Raw genomic sequence first — 17,373 nt, forward strand, 5'->3', positions numbered from 1 at the left:
ATCCGCATTGCTGTCGCTCCTCCATTTCCCAACTCAAAGTCCATTACAATGGAACCTCTTTGGCACCCGTGCTGGGCTGCCCAGCATCCCAGGGAGTAGAGCACGAACGGTTGGCCTCTGCTCCCACAGCCGAAGAGCCAGGGCAAAAACATTGAGCTGTGCCTCTTCTGCAGAAAGTCAGCTTTGCAACGGTGCCATCCGCATTGCTGTCGCTCCTCCATTTCCAAACTCAAAGTCCATTACAATGGAACCTCTTTGGCACCCGTGCTGGGCTGCCCAGCATCCCAGGGAGTAGAGCACGAACGGTTGGCCTCTGCTCCCACAGCCGAAGAGCCAGGGCAAAAAACTGGAGCTGTGCCTCTTCTGCAGAAAGTCAGCTTTGCAACGGTGCCATCCGCATTGCTGTCGCTCCTCCATTTCCCAACTCAAAGTCCATTACAATGGAACCTCTTTGGCACCCGTGCTGGGCTGCCCAGCATCCCAGGGAGTAGAGCACGAACGGTTGGCCTCTGCTCCCACAGCCGAAGAGCCAGGGAAAAAAACTTGAGCTGTGCCTCTTCTGCAGAAAGTCAGCTTTGCAACGGTGCCATCCACATTGCTGTCGCTCCTCCATTTCCCAACTCAAAGTCCATTACAATGGAACCTCTTTGGCACCCGTGCTGGGCTGCCCAGCATCCCAGGGAGTAGAGCACGAACGGTTGGCCTCTGTTCCCACAGCCGAAGAGCCAGGGGAAAAAGCTTGAGCTGTGCATCTTCTGCAGAAAGTCAGCTTTGCAACGGTGCCATCCGCATTGCTGTCGCTCCTCCATTTCCCAACTCAAAGTCCATTACAATGGAACCTCTTTGGCACCCGTGCTCGGCTGCCCAGCATCCCAGGGAGTAGAGCATGAACGGTTGGCCTCTGCTCCCACAGCCGAAGAGCCAGGGCAAAATCTTGAGCTGTACCTCTTCTGCAGAAAGTCAGCTTTCCAACGTTGCCATCCGCATTGCTGAGGTTCCTTGATTTCTCAACTCAAAGTCCATTACAATGGAACCTCTTTGGCATCCGTACTGGGCTGCCCAGCATCCCAGGGAGTAGAGCACGAACGGTTGGCCTCTGCTCCCACAGCCGAAGAGCCAGGGCAAAAAACTTGAGCTGTGCCTCTTCTGCAGAAAGTCAGCTTTGCAAAGGTGCTATCCGCATTGCTGTCGCTCCTCCATTTCCCAACTCAAAGTCCATTACAATGGAACCTTTTTGGCACCCGTGCTGGGCTGCCCAGCATCCCAGGGAGTAGAGCACGAACGGTTGGCCTCTGCTCCCACAGCCGAAGAGCCAGGGCAAAAAACTTGAGCTGTGCCTCTTCTGCAGAAAGTCAGCTTTGCAACGGTGCCATCCGCATTGCTGTCGCTCCTCGATTTCCCAACTCAAAGTCCATTGCAATGGAACCTCTTTGGCACCCGTGCTGGGCTGCCCAGCATCCCAGGGAGTAGAGCACGAACGGTTGCCCTCTGCTCCCACAGCCGAAGAGCCAGGGCAAAAAACTGGAGCTGTGCCTCTTCTGCAGAAAGTCAGCTTTGCAACGGTGCCATCCGCATTGCTGTCGCTCCTCCATTTCCCAACTCAAAGTCCATTACAATGGAACCTCTTTGGCACCCGTGCTGGGCTGCCCAGCATCCCAGGGAGTAGAGCACGAACGGTTGGCCTCTGCTCCCACAGCCGAAGAGCCAGGGCAAAAAACTGGAGCTGTGCCTCTTCTGCAGAAAGTCAGCTTTGCAACGGTGCCATCCGCATTGCTGTCGCTCCTCAATTTCCCAACTCAAAGTCCATTACAATGGAACCTCTTTGGCACCCGTGCTGGGCTGCCCAGCATCCCAGGGAGTAGAGCACAAACGGTTGGCCTCTGCTCCCACAGCCGAAGAGCCAGGGCAAAAAGCTTGAGCGGTGCATCTTCTGCAGAAAGTCAGCTTTGCAACGGTGCCATCCGCATTGCTGTCGCTCCTCCATTTCCCAACTCAAAGTCCATTACAATGGAACCTCTTTGGCACCCGTGCTGGGCTGCCCAGCATCCCAGGGAGTAGAGCACGAACGGTTGGCCTCTGCTCCCACAGCCGAAGGGCCAGGGCAAAAAACCTTGAGCTGTGCCTCTTCTGCAGAAAGTCAGCTTTGCAACGGTGCCATCAGCATTGCTGTCGCTCCTCGATTTCCCAACTCAAAGGCCATTACAATGGAACCTCTTTGGCACCCGTGCTGGGCTGCCCAGCATCCCAGGCAGTAGAGCACGAACGGTTGGCCTCTGCTCCCACAGCCGAAGAGCCAGGGCAAAAAACTGGAGCTGTGCCTCTTCTGCAGAAAGTCAGCTTTGCAACGGTGCCATCCGCATTGCTGTCGCTCCTCCATTTCCCAACTCAAAGTCCATTGCAATGGAACCTCTTTGGCACCCGTGTTCGGCTGCTCAGCATCCCAGGCAGTAGAGCACGAATGGTTGCCCTCTGCTCCCACAGCCAAAGAGCCAGGGCAAAAACCTTGAGCTGTGCCTCTTCTGCAGAAAGTCAGCTTTGCAACGGTGCCATCCGCATTGCTGTCGCTCCTCGATTTCCCAACTCAAAGTCCATTACAATGGAACCTCTTTGGCACCCGTGCTCGGCTGCCCAGCATCCCAGGGAATAGAGCATGAACGGTTGGCCTCTGCTCCCACAGCCGAAGAGCCAGGGCAAAAAACTGGAGCTGTGCCTCTTCTGCAGAAAGTCAGCTTTGCAACGGTGCCATCCGCATTGCTGTCGCTCCTCCATTTCCCAACTCAAAGTCCATTACAATGGAACCTCTTTGGCACCCGTGCTGGGCTGCCCAGCATCCCAGGGAGTAGAGCACGAACGGTTGGCCTCTGCTCCCACAGCCGAAGAGCCAGGGCAAAAAACTGGAGCTGTGCCTCTTCTGCAGAAAGTCAGCTTTGCAAAGGTGCTATCCGCATTGCTGTCGCTCCTCCATTTCCCAACTCAAAGTCCATTACAATGGAACCTCTTTGGCACCCGTGCTCGGCTGCCCAGCATCCCAGGGAGTAGAGCACGAACGGTTGGCCTCTGCTCCCACAGCCGAAGAGCCAGGGCAAAAAGCTTGAGCGGTGCATCTTCTGCAGAAAGTCAGCTTTGCAACGGTGCCATCCGCATTGCTGTCGCTCCTCCATTTCCCAACTCAAAGTCCATTACAATGGAACCTCTTTGGCACCCGTGCTGGGCTGCCCAGCATCCCAGGGAGTAGAGCACGAACGGTTGGCCTCTGCTCCCACAGCCGAAGAGCCAGGGCAAAAAACTTGAGCTGTGCCTCTTCTGCAGAAAGTCAGCTTTGCAACGGTGCCATCAGCATTGCTGTCGCTCCTCGATTTCCCAACTCAAAGGCCATTACAATGGAACCTCTTTGGCACCCGTGCTGGGCTGCCCAGCATCCCAGGGAGTAGAGCACGAACGGTTGGCCTCTGCTCCCACAGCCGAAGAGCCAGGGCAAAAAACTGGAGCTGTGCCTCTTCTGCAGAAAGTCAGCTTTGCAACGGTGCCATCCGCATTGCTGTCGCTCCTCCATTTCCCAACTCAAAGTCCATTACAATGGAACCTCTTTGGCACCCGTGCTCGGCTGCCCAGCATCCCAGGGAGTAGAGCACTAACGGTTGGCCTTTTCTCCCACAGCCGAAGAGCCAGGGCAAAAAACTGGAGCTGTGCCTCTTCTGCAGAAAGTCAGCTTTGCAACGGTGCCATCCGCATTGCTGTCGCTCCTCGATTTCCCAACTCAAAGTCCATTACAATGGAACCTCTTTGGCACCCGTGCTCGGCTGCCCAGCATCCCAGGGAGTAGAGCACGAACGGTTGGCCTCTGCTCCCACAGCCGAAGAGCCAGGGCAAAAACCTTGAGCTGTGCCTCTTCTGCAGAAAGTCAGCTTTGCAACGGTGCCATCCGCATTGCTGTCGCTCCTCCATTTCCCAACTCAAAGTCCATTGCAATGGAACCTCTTTGGCACCCGTGCTCGGCTGCTCAGCATCCCAGGCAGTAGAGCACGAACGGTTGCCCTCTGCTCCCACAGCCAAAGAGCCAGGGCAAAAACCTTGAGCTGTGCCTCTTCTGCAGAAAGTCAGCTTTGCAACGGTGCCATCCGCATTGCTGTCGCTCCACGATTTCCCAACTCAAAGTCCATTACAATGGAACCTCTTTGGCACCCGTGCTGGGCTGCCCTGCATCCCAGGGAGTAGAGCACGAACGGTTGGCCTCTGCTCCCACAGCCGAAGAGCCAGGGCAAAAAACTGGAGCTGTGCCTCTTCTGCAGAAAGTCAGCTTTGCAACGGTGCCATCAGCATTGCTGTCGCTCCTCGATTTCCCAACTCAAAGGCCATTACAATGGAACCTCTTTGGCACCCGTGCTGGGCTGCCCAGCATCCCAGGGAGTAGAGCACGAACGGTTGGCCTCTGCTCCCACAGCCGAAGAGCCAGGGCAAAAAACTGGAGCTGTGCCTCTTCTGCAGAAAGTCAGCTTTGCAACGGTGCCATCCGCATTGCTGTCGCTCCTCGAATTCCCAACACAAAGTCCATTACAATGGAACCTCTTTGGCACCCGTGCTGGGCTGCCCAGCATCCCAGGGAGTAGAGCATGAACGGTTGGCCTCTGCTCCCACAGCCGAAGAGCCAGGGCAAAAAACTGCAGCTGTGCATCTACTGCAGAAAGTCAGCTTTGCAACGGTGCCATCTGCATTGCTGTCGCTCCTCCATTTCCCAACTCAAAGTCCATTACAATGGAACCTCTTTGGCACCCGTGCTCGGCTGCCCAGCATCCCAGGGAGTAGAGCACGAACGGTTGGCCTCTGCTCCCACAGCCGAAGAGCCAGGGCAAAAAACTGGAGCTGTGCCTCTTCTGCAGAAAGTCAGCTTTGCAACGGTGCCATCCGCATTGCTGTCGCTCCTCCATTTCCCAACTCAAAGTCCATTACAATGGAACCTCTTTGGCACCCGTGCTCGGCTGCCCAGCATCCCAGGGAGTAGAGCACGAACGGTTGGCCTCTGCTCCCACAGCCGAAGAGCCAGGGCAAAAAACTGGAGCTGTGCCTCTTCTGCAGAAAGTCAGCTTTGCAACGGTGCCATCCGCATTGCTGTCGCTCCTCCATTTCCCAACTCAAAGTCCATTACAATGGAACCTCTTTGGCACCCGTGCTGGGCTGCCCAGCATCCCAGGGAGTAGAGCACGAACGGTTGGCCTCTGCTCCCACAGCCGAAGAGCCAGGGCAAAAAACTGCAGCTGTGCCTCTTCTGCAGAAAGTCAGCTTTGCAACGGTGCCATCCGCATTGCTGTCGCTCCTCCATTTCCCAACTCAAAGTCCATTACAATGGAACCTCTTTGGCACCCGTGCTGGGCTGCCCAGCATCCCAGGGAGTAGAGCACGAACGGTTGGCCTCTGCTCCCACAGCCGAAGAGCCAGGGCAAAAAACTGGAGCTGTGCCTCTTCTGCAGAAAGTCAGCTTTGCAACGGTGCCATCCGCATTGCTGTCGCTCCTCCATTTCCCAACTCAAAGTCCATTACAATGGAACCTCTTTGGCACCCGTGCTCGGCTGCCCAGCATCCCAGGGAGTAGAGCATGAACGGTTGGCCTCTGCTCCCACAGCCGAAGAGCCAGGGCAAAAAACTTGAGCTGTGCCTCTTCTGCAGAAAGTCAGCTTTGCAACGGTGCCATCCGCATTGCTGTCGCTCCTCAATTTCCCAACTCAAAGTCCATTACAATGGAACCTCTTTGGCACCCGTGCTGGGCTGCCCAGCATCCCAGGGAGTAGAGCACAAACGGTTGGCCTCTGCTCCCACAGCCGAAGAGCCAGGGCAAAAAGCTTGAGCGGTGCATCTTCTGCAGAAAGTCAGCTTTGCAACGGTGCCATCCGCATTGCTGTCGCTCCTCCATTTCCCAACTCAAAGTCCATTACAATGGAACCTCTTTGGCACCCGTGCTCGGCTGCCCAGCATCCCAGGGAGTAGAGCACGAACGGTTGGCCTCTGCTCCCACAGCCGAAGAGCCAGGGCAAAAACCTTGAGCTGTGCCTCTTCTGCAGAAAGTCAGCTTTGCAACGGTGCCATCAGCATTGCTGTCGCTCCTCCATTTCCCAACTCAAAGGCCATTACAATGGAACCTCTATGGCATCCGTGCTGGGCTGCCCAGCATCCCAGGGAGTAGAGCACGAACGGTTGGCCTCTGCTCCCACAGCCGAAGAGCCAGGGCAAAAAACTGGAGCTGTGCCTCTTCTGCAGAAAGTCAGCTTTGCAACGGTGCCATCCGCATTGCTGTCGCTCCTCCATTTCCCAACTCAAAGTCCATTACAATGGAACCTCTTTGGCATCCGTGCTCGGCTGCCCAGCATCCCAGGGAGTAGAGCACTAACGGTTGGCCTTTTCTCCCACAGCCGAAGAGCCAGGGCAAAAAACTGGAGCTGTGCCTCTTCTGCAGAAAGTCAGCTTTGCAACGGTGCCATCCGCATTGCTGTCGCTCCTCGATTTCCCAACTCAAAGTCCATTACAATGGAACCTCTTTGGCACCCGTGCTCGGCTGCCCAGCATCCCAGGGAGTAGAGCACGAACGGTTGGCCTCTGCTCCCACAGCCGAAGAGCCAGGGCAAAAACCTTGATCTGTGCCTCTTCTGCAGAAAGTCAGCTTTCCAACGGTGCCATCCGCATTGCTGTCGCTCCTCCATTTCCCAACTCAAAGTCCATTGCAATGGAACCTCTTTGGCAGCCGTGCTCGGCTGCTCAGCATCCCAGGCAGTAGAGCACGAACGGTTGCCCTCTGCTCCCACAGCCAAAGAGCCAGGGCAAAAACCTTGATCTGTGCCTCTTCTGCAGAAAGTCAGCTTTGCAACGGTGCCATCCGCATTGCTGTCGCTCCACGATTTCCCAACTCAAAGTCCATTACAATGGAACCTCTTTGTTACCCGTGCTGGGCTGCCCTGCATCCCAGGGAGTAGAGCACGAACGGTTGGCCTCTGCTCCCACAGCCGAAGAGCCAGGGCAAAAACCTTGAGCTGTGCCTCTTCTGCAGAAAGTCAGCTTTGCAACGGTGCCATCAGCATTGCTGTCGCTCCTCGATTTCCCAACTCAAAGGCCATTACAATGGAACCTCTTTGGCACCCGTGCTGGGCTGCCCAGCATCCCAGGGAGTAGAGCACGAACGGTTGGCCTCTGCTCCCACAGCCGAAGAGCCAGGGCAAAAAACTGGAGCTGTGCCTCTTCTGCAGAAAGTCAGCTTTGCAACGGTGCCATCCGCATTGCTGTCGCTCCTCGAATTCCCAACACAAAGTCCATTACAATGGAACCTCTTTGGCACCCGTGCTGGGCTGCCCAGCATCCCAGGGAGTAGAGCATGAACGGTTGGCCTCTGCTCCCACAGCCGAAGAGCCAGGGGAAAAAGCTTGAGCTGTGCATCTTCTGCAGAAAGTCAGCTTTGCAACGGTGCCATCTGCATTGCTGTCGCTCCTCCATTTCCCAACTCAAAGTCCATTACAATGGAACCTTTTTGGCACCCGTGCTGGGCTGCCCAGCATCCCAGGGAGTAGAGCATGAACGGTTGGCCTCTGCTCCCACAGCCGAAGAGCCAGGGCAAAAAACTTGAGCTGTGCCTCTTCTGCAGAAAGTCAGCTTTGCAACGGTGCCATCCGCATTGCTGTCGCTCCTCGATTTCCCAACTCAAAGTCCATTACAATGGAACCTCTTTGGCACCCGTGCTCGGCTGCCCAGCATCCCAGGGAGTAGAGCACGAACGGTTGGCCTCTGCTCCCACAGCCGAAGAGCCAGGGCAAAAAACTGGAGCTGTGCCTCTTCTGCAGAAAGTCAGCTTTGCAACGGTGCCATCCGCATTGCTGTCGCTCCTCCATTTCCCAACTCAAAGTCCATTACAATGGAACCTCTTTGGCACCCGTGCTGGGCTGCCCAGCATCCCAGGGAGTAGAGCACGAACGGTTGGCCTCTGCTCCCACAGCCGAAGAGCCAGGGCAAAAACCTTGAGCTGTGCCTCTTCTGCAGAAAGTCAGCTTTGCAACGGTGCCATCCGCATTGCTGTCGCTCCTCGATTTCCCAACTCAAAGTCCATTACAATGGAACCTCTTTGGCACCCGTGCTGGGCTGCCCAGCATCCCAGGGAGTAGAGCACGAACGGTTGGCCTCTGCTCCCACAGCCGAAGAGCCAGGGCAAAAAACTGGAGCTGTGCCTCTTCTGCAGAAAGTCAGCTTTGCAACGGTGCCATCCGCATTGCTGTTGCTCCTCGATTTCCCAACTCAAAGTCCATTGCAATGGAACCTCTTTGGCACCCGTGCTGGGCTGCCCAGCATCCCAGGGAGTAGAGCACGAACGGTTGGCCTCTGCTCCCACAGCCGAAGAGCCAGGGCAAAAACCTTGAGCTGTGCCTCTTCTGCAGAAAGTCAGCTTTGCAACGGTGCCATCCGCATTGCTGTCGCTCCTCCATTTCCCAACTCAAAGTCCATTACAATGGAACCTCTTTGGCACCCGTGCTCGGCTGCCCAGCATCCCAGGGAGTAGAGCATGAACGGTTGGCCTCTGCTCCCACAGCCGAAGAACCAGGGCAAAAAACTGGAGCTGTGCCTCTTCTGCAGAAAGTCAGCTTTGCAACTGTGCCATCCGCATTGCTGTCGCTCCTCAATTTCCCAACTCAAAGTCCATTACAATGGAACCTCTTTGGCACCCGTGCTGGGCTGCCCAGCATCCCAGGGAGTAGAGCACAAACGGTTGGCCTCTGCTCCCACAGCCGAAGAGCCAGGGCAAAAACCTTGATCTGTGCCTCTTCTGCAGAAAGTCAGCTTTGCAACGGTGCCATCCGCATTGCTGTCGCTCCTCGATTTCCCAACTCAAAGTCCATTACAATGGAACCTCTTTGGCACCCGTGCTGGGCTGCCCAGCATCCCAGGGAGTAGAGCACGAACATTTGGCCTCTGCTCCCACAGCCAAAGAGCCAGGGCAAAAACCTTGAGCTGTGCCTCTTCTGCAGAAAGTCAGCTTTGCAACGGTGCCATCCGCATTGCTGTCGCTCCACGATTTCCCAACTCAAAGTCCATTACAATGGAACCTCTTTGGCACCCGTGCTCGGCTGCCCAGCATCCCAGGGAGTAGAGCACGAACGGTTGGCCTCTGCTCCCACAGCCGAAGAGCCAGGGCAAAAAACTGGAGCTGTGCCTCTTCTGCAGAAAATCAGCTTTGCAACGGTGCCATCAGCATTGCTGTCGCTCCTCCATTTCCCAACTCAAAGGCCATTACAATGGAACCTCTTTGGCACCCGTGCTGGGCTGCCCAGCATCCCAGGGAGTAGAGCACGAACGGTTGGCCTCTGCTCCCACAGCCGAAGAGCCAGGGCAAAAAACTGGAGCTGTGCCTCTTCTGCAGAAAGTCAGCTTTGCAACGGTGCCATCCGCATTGCTGTCGCTCCTCCATTTCCCAACTCAAAGTCCATTACAATGGAACCTCTTAGGCACCCGTGCTGGGCTGCCCAGCATCCCAGGGAGTAGAGCACGAACGGTTGGCCTCTGTTCCCACAGCCGAAGAGCCAGGGGAAAAAGCTTGAGCTGTGCATCTTCTGCAGAAAGTCAGCTTTGCAACGGTGCCATCCGCATTGCTGTCGCTCCTCCATTTCCCAACTCAAAGTCCATTACAATGGAACCTCTTTTGCACCCGTGCTCGGCTGCCCAGCATCCCAGGGAGTAGAGCATGAACGGTTGGCCTCTGCTCCCACAGCCGAAGAGCCAGGGCAAAATCTTGAGCTGTACCTCTTCTGCAGAAAGTCAGCTTTCCAACGTTGCCATCCGCATTGCTGAGGTTCCTTGATTTCTCAACTCAAAGTCCATTACAATGGAACCTCTTTGGCATCCGTACTGGGCTGCCCAGCATCCCAGGCAGTAGAGCACGAACGGTTGGCCTCTGCTCCCACAGCCGAAGAGCCAGGGCAAAAAACTGGAGCTGTGCCTCTTCTGCAGAAAGTCAGCTTTGCAAAGGTGCTATCCGCATTGCTGTCGCTCCTCCATTTCCCAACTCAAAGTCCATTACAATGGAACCTCTTTGGCACCCGTGCTGGGCTGCCCAGCATCCCAGGGAGTAGAGCACGAACGGTTGGCCTCTGCTCCCACAGCCGAAGAGCCAGGGCAAAAAGCTTGAGCGGTGCATCTTCTGCAGAAAGTCAGCTTTGCAACGGTGCCATCCGCATTGCTGTCGCTCCTCCATTTCTCAACTCAAAGTCCATTACAATGGAACCTCTTTGGCACCCGTGCTGGGCTGCCCAGCATCCCAGGGAGTAGAGCACGAACGGTTGGCCTCTGCTCCCACAGCCGAAGAGCCAGGGCAAAAACCTTGAGCTGTGCCTCTTCTGCAGAAAGTCAGCTTTGCAACGGTGCCATCAGCATTGCTGTCGCTCCTCGATTTCCCAACTCAAAGTCCATTACAATGGAACCTCTTTGGCACCCGTGCTGGGCTGCCCAGCATCCCAGGGAGTAGAGCACGAACGGTTGGCCTCTGCTCCCACAGCCGAAGAGCCAGGGCAAAAAACTGGAGCTGTGCCTCTTCTGCAGAAAGTCAGCTTTGCAACGGTGCCATCCGCATTGCTGTCGCTCCTCCATTTCCCAACTCAAAGTCCATTACAATGGAACCTCTTTGGCATCCGTGCTCGGCTGCCCAGCATCCCAGGGAGTAGAGCACTAACGGTTGGCCTTTTCTCCCACAGCCGAAGAGCCAGGGCAAAAAACTGGAGCTGTGCCTCTTCTGCAGAAAGTCAGCTTTGCAACGGTGCCATCAGCATTGCTGTCGCTCCTCGATTTCCCAACTCAAAGTCCATTACAATGGAACCTCTTTGGCACCCGTGCTGGGCTGCCCAGCATCCCAGGGAGTAGAGCATGAACGGTTGGCCTCTGCTCCCACAGCCGAAGAACCAGGGCAAAAAACTGGAGCTGTGCCTCTTCTGCAGAAAGTCAGCTTTGCAACTGTGCCATCCGCATTGCTGTCGCTCCTCAATTTCCCAACTCAAAGTCCATTACAATGGAACCTCTTTGGCACCCGTGCTGGGCTGCCCAGCATCCCAGGGAGTAGAGCACAAACGGTTGGCCTCTGCTCCCACAGCCGAAGAGCCAGGGCAAAAACCTTGATCTGTGCCTCTTCTGCAGAAAGTCAGCTTTGCAACGGTGCCATCCGCATTGCTGTCGCTCCTCCATTTCCCAACTCAAAGTCCATTACAATGGAACCTCTTTGGCACCCGTGCTGGGCTGCCCAGCATCCCAGGGAGTAGAGCACGAACATTTGGCATCTGCTCCCACAGCCAAAGAGCCAGGGCAAAAACCTTGAGCTGTGCCTCTTCTGCAGAAAGTCAGCTTTGCAACGGTGCCATCCGCATTGCTGTCGCTCCACGATTTCCCAACTCAAAGTCCATTACAATGGAACCTCTTTGGCACCCGTGCTCGGCTGCCCAGCATCCCAGGGAGTAGAGCACGAACGGTTGGCCTCTGCTCCCACAGCCGAAGAGCCAGGGCAAAAAACTGGAGCTGTGCCTCTTCTGCAGAAAATCAGCTTTGCAACGGTGCCATCAGCATTGCTGTCGCTCCTCCATTTCCCAACTCAAAGGCCATTACAATGGAACCTCTTTGGCACCCGTGCTGGGCTGCCCAGCATCCCAGGGAGTAGAGCACGAACGGTTGGCCTCTGCTCCCACAGCCGAAGAGGCAGGGCAAAAACCTGGAGCTGTGCCTCTTCTGCAGAAAGTCAGTTTTGCAACGGTGCTATCCGCATTGCTGTCGCTCCTCCATTTCCCAACTCAAAGTCCATTACAATGGAACGTCTTTGGCACCCGTGCTGGGCTGCCCAGCATCCCAGGGAGTAGAGCACGAACGGTTGGCCTCTGCTCCCACAGCCGAAGAGCCAGGGCAAAAAGCTTGAGCTGTGCCTCTTCTGTAGAAAGTCAGCTTTGCAACGGTGCCATCCGCATTGCTGTCGCTCCTCCATTTCCCAACTCAAAGGCCATTACAATGGAACCTCTTTGGCACCCGTGCTGGGCTGCCCAGCATCCCAGGGAGTACAGCACGAACGGTTGGCCTCTGCTCCCACAGCCGAAGAGCCAGGGCAAAAAACTTGAGCTGTGCCTCTTCTGCAGAAAGTCAGTTTTGCAACGGTGCCATCCGCATTGCTGTCGCTCCTCCATTTCCCAACTCAAAGTCCATTACAATGGAACCTCTTTGGCACCCGTGCTGGGCTGCCCAGCATCCCAGGGAGTAGAGCACGAACGGTTGGCCTCTGCTCCCACAGCCGAAGAGCCAGGGCAAAAAACTGGAGCTGTGCCTCTTCTGCAGAAAGTCAGCTTTGCAACGGTGCCATCCGCATTGCTGTCGCTCCTCCATTTCCCAACTCAAAGTCCATTACAATGGAACCTCTTAGGCACCCGTGCTGGGCTGCCCAGCATCCCAGGGAGTAGAGCACGAACGGTTGGCCTCTGTTCCCACAGCCGAAGAGCCAGGGGAAAAAGCTTGAGCTGTGCATCTTCTGCAGAAAGTCAGCTTTGCAACGGTGCCATCCGCATTGCTGTCGCTCCTCCATTTCCCAACTCAAAGTCCATTACAATGGAACCTCTTTTGCACCCGTGCTCGGCTGCCCAGCATCCCAGGGAGTAGAGCATGAACGGTTGGCCTCTGCTCCCACAGCCGAAGAGCCAGGGCAAAATCTTGAGCTGTACCTCTTCTGCAGAAAGTCAGCTTTCCAACGTTGCCATCCGCATTGCTGAGGTTCCTTGATTTCTCAACTCAAAGTCCATTACAATGGAACCTCTTTGGCATCCGTACTGGGCTGCCCAGCATCCCAGGGAGTAGAGCACGAACGGTTGGCCTCTGCTCCCACAGCCGAAGAGCCAGGGCAAAAAACTGGAGCTGTGCCTCTTCTGCAGAAAGTCAGCTTTGCAAAGGTGCTATCCGCATTGCTGTCGCTCCTCCATTTCCCAACTCAAAGTCCATTACAATGGAACCTCTTTGGCACCCGTGCTGGGCTGCCCAGCATCCCAGGGAGTAGAGCACGAACGGTTGGCCTCTGCTCCCACAGCCGAAGAGCCAGGGCAAAAAGCTTGAGCGGTGCATCTTCTGCAGAAAGTCAGCTTTGCAACGGTGCCATCCGCATTGCTGTCGCTCCTCCATTTCCCAACTCAAAGTCCATTACAATGGAACCTCTTTGGCACCCGTGCTGGGCTGCCCAGCATCCCAGGGAGTAGAGCACGAACGGTTGGCCTCTGCTCCCACAGCCGAAGAGCCAGGGCAAAAACCTTGAGCTGTGCCTCTTCTGCAGAAAGTCAGCTTTGCAACGGTGCCATCAGCATTGCTGTCGCTCCTCGATTTCCCAACTCAAAGTCCATTACAATGGAACCTCTTTGGCACCCGTGCTGGGCTGCCCAGCATCCCAGGGAGTAGAGCACGAACGGTTGGCCTCTGCTCCCACAGCCGAAGAGCCAGGGCAAAAAACTGGAGCTGTGCCTCTTCTGCAGAAAGTCAGCTTTGCAACGGTGCCATCCGCATTGCTGTCGCTCCTCGATTTCCCAACTCAAAGTCCATTACAATGGAACCTCTTTGGCACCCGTGCTGGGCTGCCCAGCATCCCAGGGAGTAGAGCACGAACGGTTGGCCTCTGCTCCCACAGCCGAAGAGCCAGGGCAAAAACCTTGATCTGTGCCTCTTCTGCAGAAAGTCAGCTTTGCAACGGTGCCATCCGCATTGCTGTCGCTCCTCCATTTCCCAACTCAAAGTCCATTGCAATGGAACCTCTTTGGCACCCGTGCTCGGCTGCTCAGCATCCCAGGCAGTAGAGCACGAACGGTTGCCCTCTGCTCCCACAGCCAAAGAGCCAGGGCAAAAACCTTGAGCTGTGCCTCTTCTGCAGAAAGTCAACTTTGCAACGGTGCCATCCGCATTGCTGTCGCTCCACGATTTCCCAACTCAAAGTCCATTACAATGGAACCTCTTTGGCACCCGTGCTGGGCTGCCCAGCATCCCAGGGAGTAGAGCACGAACGGTTGGCCTCTGCTCCCACAGCCGAAGAGCCAGGGCAAAAAACTGGAGCTGTGCCTCTTCTGCAGAAAGTCAGCTTTCCAACGGTGCCATCAGCATTGCTGTCGCTCCTCGATTTCCCAACTCAAAGGCCATTACAATGGAACCTCTTTGGCACCCGTGCTCGGCTGCCCAGCATCCCAGGGAGTAGAGCACGAACGGTTGGCCTCTGCTCCCACAGCCGAAGAGCCAGGGCAAAAAACTGGAGCTGTGCCTCTTCTGCAGAAAGTCAGCTTTGCAACGGTGCCATCCGCATTGCTGTCGCTCCTCGAATTCCCAACACAAAGTCCATTACAATGGAACCTCTTTGGCACCCGTGCTGGGCTGCCCAGCATCCCAGGGAGTAGAGCATGAACGGTTGGCCTCTGCTCCCACAGCCGAAGAGCCAGGGGAAAAAGCTTGAGCTGTGCATCTTCTGCAGAAAGTCAGCTTTGCAACGGTGCCGTCTGCATTGCTGTCGCTCCTCCATTTCCCAACTCAAAGTCCATTACAATGGAACCTCTTTGGCACCCGTGCTGGGCTGCCCAGCATCCCAGGGAGTAGAGCATGAACGGTTGGCCTCTGCTCCCACAGCCGAAGAGCCAGGGCAAAAAACTTGAGCTGTGCCTCTTCTGCAGAAAGTCAGCTTTGCAACGGTGCCATCCGCATTGCTGTCGCTCCTCGATTTCCCAACTCAAAGTCCATTACAATGGAACCTCTTTGGCACCCGTGCTCGGCTGCCCAGCATCCCAGGGAGTAGAGCACGAACGGTTGGCCTCTGCTCCCACAGCCGAAGAGCCAGGGCAAAAAACTGGAGCTGTGCCTCTTCTGCAGAAAGTCAGCTTTGCAACGGTGCCATCCGCATTGCTGTCGCTCCTCCATTTCCCAACTCAAAGTCCATTACAATGGAACCTCTTTGGCACCCGTGCTGGGCTGCCCAGCATCCCAGGGAGTAGAGCACGAACGGTTGGCCTCTGCTCCCACAGCCGAAGAGCCAGGGCAAAAAACTGCAGCTGTGCCTCTTCTGCAGAAAGTCAGCTTTGCAACGGTGCCATCCGCATTGCTGTCGCTCCTCGATTTCCCAACTCAAAGTCCATTACAATGGAACCTCTTTGGCACCCGTGCTGGGCTGCCCAGCATCCCAGGCAGTAGAGCACGAACGGTTGGCCTCTGCTCCCACAGCCGAAGAGCCAGGGCAAAAAACTGGAGCTGTGCCTCTTCTGCAGAAAGTCAGCTTTGCAACGGTGCCATCCGCATTGCTGTCGCTCCTCCATTTCCCAACTCAAAGTCCATTACAATGGAACCTCTTAGGCACCCGTGCTGGGCTGCCCAGCATCCCAGGGAGTAGAGCACGAACGGTTGGCCTCTGTTCCCACAGCCGAAGAGCCAGGGGAAAAAGCTTGAGCTGTGCATCTTCTGCAGAAAGTCAGCTTTGCAACGGTGCCATCCGCATTGCTGTCGCTCCTCCATTTCCCAACTCAAAGTCCATTACAATGGAACCTCTTTTGCACCCGTGCTCGGCTGCCCAGCATCCCAGGGAGTAGAGCATGAACGGTTGGCCTCTGCTCCCACAGCCGAAGAGCCAGGGCAAAATCTTGAGCTGTACCTCTTCTGCAGAAAGTCAGCTTTCCAACGTTGCCATCCGCATTGCTGAGGTTCCTTGATTTCTCAACTCAAAGTCCATTACAATGGAACCTCTTTGGCATCCGTACTGGGCTGCCCAGCATCCCAGGGAGTAGAGCACGAACGGTTGGCCTCTGCTCCCACAGCCGAAGAGCCAGGGCAAAAAACTGGAGCTGTGCCTCTTCTGCAGAAAGTCAGCTTTGCAAAGGTGCTATCCGCATTGCTGTCGCTCCTCCATTTCCCAACTCAAAGTCCATTACAATGGAACCTCTTTGGCACCCGTGCTGGGCTGCCCAGCATCCCAGGGAGTAGAGCACGAACGGTTGGCCTCTGCTCCCACAGCCGAAGAGCCAGGGCAAAAAGCTTGAGCGGTGCATCTTCTGCAGAAAGTCAGCTTTGCAACGGTGCCATCCGCATTGCTGTCGCTCCTCCATTTCCCAACTCAAAGGCCATTACAATGGAACCTCTTTGGCACCCGTGCTGGGCTGCCCAGCATCCCAGGGAGTAGAGCACGAACGGTTGGCCTCTGCTCCCACAGCCGAAGAGCCAGGGCAAAAGCCTTGAGCTGTGCCTCTTCTGCAGAAAGTCAGCTTTGCAACGGTGCCATCAGCATTGCTGTCGCTCCTCGATTTCCCAACTCAAAGTCCATTACAATGGAACCTCTTTGGCACCCGTGCTGGGCTGCCCAGCATCCCAGGGAGTAGAGCACGAACGGTTGGCCTCTGCTCCCACAGCCGAAGAGCCAGGGCAAAAAACTGGAGCTGTGCCTCTTCTGCAGAAAGTCAGCTTTGCAACGGTGCCATCCGCATTGCTGTCGCTCCTCCATTTCCCAACTCAAAGTCCATTACAATGGAACCTCTTTGGCATCCGTGCTCGGCTGCCCAGCATCCCAGGGAGTAGAGCACTAACGGTTGGCCTTTTCTCCCACAGCCGAAGAGCCAGGGCAAAAAACTGGAGCTGTGCCTCTTCTGCAGAAAGTCAGCTTTGCAACGGTGCCATCCGCATTGCTGTCGCTCCTCGATTTCCCAACTCAAAGTCCATTACAATGGAACCTCTTTGGCACCCGTGCTGGGCTGCCCAGCATCCCAGGGAGTAGAGCACGAACGGTTGGCCTCTGCTCCCACAGCCGAAGAGCCAGGGCAAAAACCTTGATCTGTGCCTCTTCTGCAGAAAGTCAGCTTTGCAACGGTGCCATCCGCATTGCTGTCGCTCCTCCATTTCCCAACTCAAAGTCCATTGCAATGGAACCTCTTTGGCACCCGTGCTCGGCTGCTCAGCATCCCAGGCAGTAGAGCACGAACGGTTGCCCTCTGCTCCCACAGCCAAAGAGCCAGGGCAAAAACCTTGAGCTGTGCCTCTTCTGCAGAAAGTCAACTTTGCAACGGTGCCATCCGCATTGCTGTCGCTCCACGATTTCCCAACTCAAAGTCCATTACAATGGAACCTCTTTGGCACCCGTGCTGGGCTGCCCAGCATCCCAGGGAGTAGAGCACGAACGGTTGGCCTCTGCTCCCACAGCCGAAGAGCCAGGGCAAAAAACTTGAGCTGTGCCTCTTCTGCAGAAAGTCAGCTTTCCAACGGTGCCATCAGCATTGCTGTCGCTCCTCGATTTCCCAACTCAAAGGCCATTACAATGGAACCTCTTTGGCACCCGTGCTGGGCTGCCCAGCATCCCAGGGAGTAGAGCACGAACGGTTGGCCTCTGCTCCCACA

The sequence above is a fragment of the Psittacula echo genome (assembly GCF_963264785.1).
Source record: "Psittacula echo genome assembly, chromosome: 24".
Classification (NCBI taxonomy): Eukaryota; Metazoa; Chordata; class Aves; order Psittaciformes; family Psittacidae; genus Psittacula; species Psittacula echo.